The following is a 6,839-nucleotide window of genomic DNA, read 5'->3' as shown; positions in this document are numbered from 1 at the left end:
GAAAGACTTTTTAAATTCAAGATATTATCATTATAATTGCAAAAGTAAGAAACTAAAACCTATTGCTACAGTGCTAAAAATATTTTCTCTGGAGCCTAATTTTCCTAGTGTTCAAAGATTTGGGTCCATTTCCTTGAAAGTGGGTAGGAGAGGCAGAGGGTGAGTAGGAGGAGGTAGGCCCAAGGGTCAACTAAGAGCAAGGTAGAAAAGTGATCATTGATGTATCACTATGTATTGATGATGATCAATATTTCTTTTCTCTTATATTTTGTATTCAAAACCTCAAGCTTGCAGTTGACCTCCATATACTATTTATATTTGTTTTTTTTTTTTTTTCATTTAGAAGTGGTCTGCTAAAGTTTGAGATCTAGAAAGGTAAGAATAATAAAATATGTTGTATCTTTTAATATTAGAAAGTTGATTAAAATATATAAGTACATTCAGTATTTTTTCCATATATAGCCTCATGTTTCTGTAGATATTTTTATTTTCTTCATCTTTGAAATATACCAGTGTACTGAAGGTTAGAAATTACTGTGAGAAATTTGCTCTTTTAAGATGTTAGCAAATGCCAAATTCTAAGCCTGCCACTTAGATAATCAAAGCTCCTTTTTTTGAAGTAGAGATTTTCAGAGGGAAGATCTGGAGTTTTCCTCATGTCTTTTTTTTTTTTTTTTTTTGAGTGCTTTCTAATAACTACTTCAAATATTTTCTAGCAATTGGATTCTTTGATTGTGAGAATGAAATATAATTACCAATTTGGTCACAGGATCACAGTGAGAATTGTGGCGCACGTGTGTGTGTGTGTGTGTGTAAGCTGACTTCCTCAGTTTTGATTTTTTAGCATCATACTGATGAGTGTTTTGTTCAAGATCCATTAACAAGTTTGAACTGATCTTTCTTCTGAGTCTCTGAAGACTATATTTGACTTAGTGACTCCAAGTTTCTTTTTCGGATTGTATTACCAGTTTTTAGGGTGGGAGTAGGGATGTGGGACAGGGAGTAATGAGGAAAATTTCCGACTATGTAGTTCCTGTGGCTTGATAAACTTTGATGTTCTACCGGGCTATGTCTGTTTCTGCCAGACCCCAATGCAGGACAGGCTGCTGGCAAATGAGCTGATTTGAAACCTAGAAGGCTAAATGGTGTAATTTTAAATACTTTCTGATTAAACAAAATAAAAGTAAAAGATCAGAATTTCAAACATAGGAGGATTTAACATTAATCTACTGGTAAATTGGTAACATGGTTCAAACCAAGTTTGAATGGTGCCCTTTTTTCCCTTGAAATCAAACCACAAACCAGACAAAGCAAGAGTTTTCATTTCTAAAAATTATACATAGCATTACTTTCTCTTCATATAATAATTATATACAGCAAAGTGTTTTCTTAGTATTAAATATTTTCAAAATAAAATATTAGGCCAATAAAAAGTACTGGCTTTATACCTTAATATAATACTTGCTCTCTCTCTCATACACAGGAAAGAAAAATTAAAACACATTTTAAGACCTTTATTGTGTAGGGGAAGCATATCTTTCCAAAGTGATTTTATGAAGACTTTTCTTTCAGGCTACTTCATAAATATTTGGAATCCTCCCCCACATCAAATTATCTTTTATTTGATGTGTTAGAAAAAAATACGGCTAAAGATGTGGCAGATAGATAGCAGGGTGGAAGGAAAGCAAAGTTTGTTAAATAAGAGCTGAACTGGCTTCAGTTATGTCTGGACGCAATTCTAGTACTTAATCATTGCTTTTTATTTTTTTTTTTTTCAGTAAGACAAGTACAAGTTTTCACAAAGCTGGTTTGTGTCCAGTTGGGAAGGAAAGTGCAACAGAGAAATCATGAGAATATTTTGTTAGGACTAATATGTCTGCTGTGCGTATGACTGCTCAGGGTGGGGAGGAGGGAGGAGGAGGGAAAGTGAGTGGCCAGGCCAGCTGTGAGGTTGTAATGGGACCTCTGTTCAGGCTTTTTCTGCAGAAAATTCCTGGCCTGAACCCTTTCTGAGTGCTAGGACATATTGTGATTACTCTGCCAATTGTTGGTGTTGGAGTTATTACATAAAGAATGCAATCCCAGCACTGGGGTAGAATTCGTGAACATTCCTTATGTAGAACTGGCACTGAGGGGGATTAAAGTAAGAGAGGTTACTTTGGGGGTCATTTTGCCACTCCACTGCTCTTTGCTCACCTCCACCTGTCCTTAAAATCTGCTCCCTGCTTCCGCAACAGTCTGTCCTGGGTGAGAGCTCTTTCTCCCTGTCCTTCCTTCCCTGGATTTAAATGAATTAACATTTGTATTCTATGTTGGTAGGTTAATTACCTCTGCTGCAGCTAATCTGATAAACAAGGAAGGATGAGTTGTTTAATTGTGTACAGAAACTCTGAACTTGACCATCTAATCCTGTTACTTTGAATATTAAAATTTTTCAAGGCCTCATCTCAAATGAATGACCAAGTTTGGGTGGTATTTCATATAATAGAGCAGCTGGTTAATACAGAGGAAATTTTAGACCAAGTAACATCCAAATGGTTCATTTCCCTTTCTGGACATTATTTTTCTAATGAGACTTTCAAAGTTGATTTCAAACATTTATAAAAATCACTTGACTGGACAACTATATATAATATACAGGTTGTAATGGGACCTCTGTTCTACAAACAGACCTCTTCTACAAACAATATTTTGTAGAAGAGTGCTGGATTCTAATTAAATCTTGACCTTTTTTCCATCTGAGTTTTAAACAAATATTTAAAATACCTAACTGACAAATTAAATTATATATATTAAAAGTGTGCAATGTGATGGTTTGAAGAGCCTATACATTGTGTAATGATTAACATAATTTATGTAACACATGCATCACCGCCATCCATCCATCACCATTCATATGTTACTATTTACATGGCATGTGTTGAAGATACTTAAAATCTGCCCTTTTATCAAATTTTAAGTAAAAAATACAGTACCATTAACCATGGTGATCATGCTATATACAATAGATCCCTAGGCTTTAACTCATTTTGAGTTAATTTTTGTATATGTTGTAAGGCAAGAGCCCAGCTTCATTCTTTTACCGGTGGATATCCAATACTCCCAACACCATTCATTAACCAGTGTCTTTTCCCACTAATATTGTTGCTGCCCTTCTCAATTATTAGTTAACCATATATGCACGAATTTCCATCTAGTATGTATATATTTTTTAATCTGAGATAGAGCCTCACTCTGTCATCCAGGCTAGAGTGCCACAGCGTTAGCTTAGCTTAGCTCACTTTAACTTCAAACTCCTGGGCTCAAGTGATCCTCTTGCCTTAGCCTTCCAGGTAGCTGGGACTACAGATGCCTGCCACCATGCCTGAGTAGTTTTTCTGTTTTTAGTAGATACGGGGGTCTCACTCTTCTCAGACTGGTTTCAAACTCCTGAGCTCAAACAATGCACCCCCTTCGGTTTCCCAGAGTGCCGGGATTACAGGCATGAGTGAGTACACCTCAGTCTTCATTTGGTATTCTTAAGTCTGTGAAATGCTGTAGTGATTGAAAACAAATGATGGTGATTAATTTAATTGTCACAAAGTTCTAGTATTCAGTCCTTGAATAGGACCACCTTTTCTCATAGTTTATATTTCAGTAGGTGAAGAGTGCATGTGGGAATACTTAAGGGAAGAGTCACATCTTGATGTGCTTGCATTACTAGTAATAATGATTTTATAAGTTTGAAACCAATATTCAATTATTAATTGTTAGTAGATTAGAAATATTATTAAGAATAGGGAACAGAGTCTGGACAAAGGGAGGCAGTAATAGAGGGTTGATTTGGATACATTTTCCTGGTTTTGAGCACAAAGTGCAAGCCGGTGTTGCTGTAGGATTCTGCAGCTGGGTGTGTTAAAACCCCCACCCCTCACAGCAGCAGCTGCAGATGGCTGGAGGCCTGGAAGCCACTTTCTGCCAGGGCGGGGCTGTGTGCTCTGGGAGAGTGCTTCTTGGGAGTTAAGAATGTGGATTCTTTAAACTTTGTCCAGCACAGGAAGACTTGCTCCAGACCAGATAAGGAATCTTAAGAAACATCTCTTTTCTTCTGTCACCTTAATTGGGCCAGAGGAGTCTGTTTGGACATAAGATTGTCAGAGTATTAAAACATCACATCTGTGGTGTGTGACTGTGGGTCAGCTAGGATTTGGTCCTTGAGTCAGCCTATAATTGGCTTCCTTATCAAGACTTTGTTTACATTAAGACCACAACACTTTGAAACAGTAAAAAGTAGTAAGCAAATCCATGGAATTAACATAAATACAAGTGCAGCAAGAACCATGATGGGATTGTTTGCCTTGCCTTCATGAGATTTATGATTGTAACACTGATGTATGAAATACAGAACTAGCCTGATACTTGGGGGGCATACCAGAAGCCTCACAAAGAAGTGTGTGCCACCTCCCAAGCCCTGCTGCTCTTAAAGCTATCTTTTTGTCTCCATTATTTCTCTATATTAATATTCTATAATTCTTATTAATAATTTCCCTTGGTGTCCTGCACCACTAGGCCACTAGGAAGTAAACACACAGCATGTCGAGGCTGGCTTCCCTGACAAGTAGGGAAACTTACTGGCTCACATATCTGAAAAGTCCAGGTATGTTCTGATTAAGGCAGTCTCTCTGATTTATATGCTTCTCTGGGCTGTTCCCTCCTCTGTATTCTGGCTTCATTCTCAGGTCTTCCATCATAGCCACAAAGTGGTTGCCATAGCAACCAGACAGGGCAACATGGTACCTTGTTCCCAACCAGGCCAAGAGAGACTGTCACATTCTGTAATCACTGAACAAAAGGTTTGAGATTTACTCTGATTGGGCTTATCACTGTGGCCAGGAAGAAGCCAAATGCTGTTTGATTTAGGTTTGGGTAAAAGCCCCTGTTGAACCAATCTTTGTTTTGAGTGGGGTAAAATACTAGCGGCTAGAGCTGAAATGGAGTAACTTCTTCCAAAGTTTATGGCTACAGTGGGGAAGAGGTAAGGAAAATTTGAGTGTAGTCAGTGAAGGTAGAATAAATTCTGAGTGCACAATCAAATATTGTTCACCAGCTTTCTTTATGTAGAGTCTATTCTTTCAATCTCTGAGAAATGTAAAGAAAAACAGAGGTATGGGGTTCATCATCTGCCAAACGGAATAATTGTATGTGATTCATACCTGGTTTGGTGAAGAAATCTCTTTTCTTCTCTAAAGTAGCCAAATCTTTATTCATTTCTTTTTTCTTTTCTTTTCTTTCTTTCTTTCTTTCTTTCTTTTTTTTTTTTTTGCAGTTTTTGGCCGTGGTCCGGTTTGAACCCACCACCTCCGGTATATGCGGCCAGCGCCCTCCTCCTTGAGCCACAGTCACCACCCAAGTCTTTATTCATTTCTAAGAACTGGATATACAAACTTAACCATGTGACAGACTGCAGATACAGCGTAATTAAATGGCACTTCTTGCTCTCAGCCAGAGGGGAAAGTTCTGAGATTAGTTCAAGAGGAAAAGAAAGAACTAAGATGATACCCAGCCAAAATTATGAAATCCATGTGGAGATTTTGTCTAAGGTGTACAATCCTATCTTAAGAATGAAGACAGGGAATGAATAAATACACATTTAAGAAAATAGCTTTCTGAGGAAAGAACAAATTTTATTTGAAGAGTCATTATCTACAAATCAGTTTAATTTGTCCTCACCTTGCCTGCTGGTTCTATTGCTGCTGTGTCTTTCGGTAGTACGTAATTTTAATCTTATTATATACCCCTTCATAATAGTGGTTTTCTTTTAAATAAATGAAGGGCAAAAATGCTTAGAGAAAATCTATTTTTGATTTCCTCAACTTCAGATGATCATATTTAAATAAGACCAATGCAAGTGACAGAAAGCATCAAGTAACCATTTTCTTGCTTGGTAGTAAGACAAAGGTTCACAGCTGTCATGCTCCAACCCTGACCTACATCCAAAAATGTTTCTTTACTCTGGTGCCTAATAATTCTTTAATGTACAGTTATCCCTTATTTGCTTCAACTCTGTCCCAAGAAGTGTCCTCTTAGAGTCCTTAGCACAGCCGAGCTATAAAAACACGTCTAGTTCCTTATATGCTCCTTAAAATGTTGTTTCCAGCTCAGCAAGTGAAGTGGCTGTCTGTCTGCTTTTTTTGGCCCTTGCTATAGGTCTTTTGTCACCTCCTTGTTGGAACATTCAAGTTTGGAACAGAGGGAATATGTGTGGAGTGGTCCTTGCCAACCCCAAGGGGCGACAATGGGTAAGTCCTTGTTGTAGAGAAGACAATATCTCTTCTAAGGATGGTCACTCCATGAGAGCAAAAAACAACTCTCCAGTTCGGAAGTAATGAGGCCTAGAATTTTAGTTCTGAGCTGCCGTCAGTTTTTGTTCAAGATCAGTCAAATAAGGTGAATTTAATATCTGACTCCTGCTTATGTGATTATGGTGAAAGCAATTAAATATCAAATTGTGTTGGAAAATAACTAGTGAAAAGCTACAGGAACTATATATATATAGTTACATGTCAACGGTTTCCCAAGGGAGTGGAAACTCTGTTGGTTTCCTACCATCAGGATAATAATGGCATTTGTTTTAGAGAATTGTTACAGGATTTGACATGACGTTTTGTCACAGTATCCGGGACAGAATCAACCTTGAATAAGTATCAGCGATGCTGCTGCTGTTTTTAAAATGTTGCATGTAGCATTGAGAGAACCTGTGAGCTGTTCTAAAGTTCCCTCTTTTTATTTCTCAGTTCCGACAGGATGCTGCTGACTCTGATTTCCTAGTTAGGCTCCTGCCTGCGTCTGCCTCTTCTCTA

This window comes from Otolemur garnettii, unplaced genomic scaffold (assembly GCF_000181295.1).
Source record: "Otolemur garnettii isolate 467f Iridium unplaced genomic scaffold, OtoGar3 scaffold00061, whole genome shotgun sequence".
In the NCBI taxonomy this organism is placed as follows: Eukaryota; Metazoa; Chordata; class Mammalia; order Primates; family Galagidae; genus Otolemur; species Otolemur garnettii.
Note: the sequence above shows the minus strand (reverse complement) of the source record.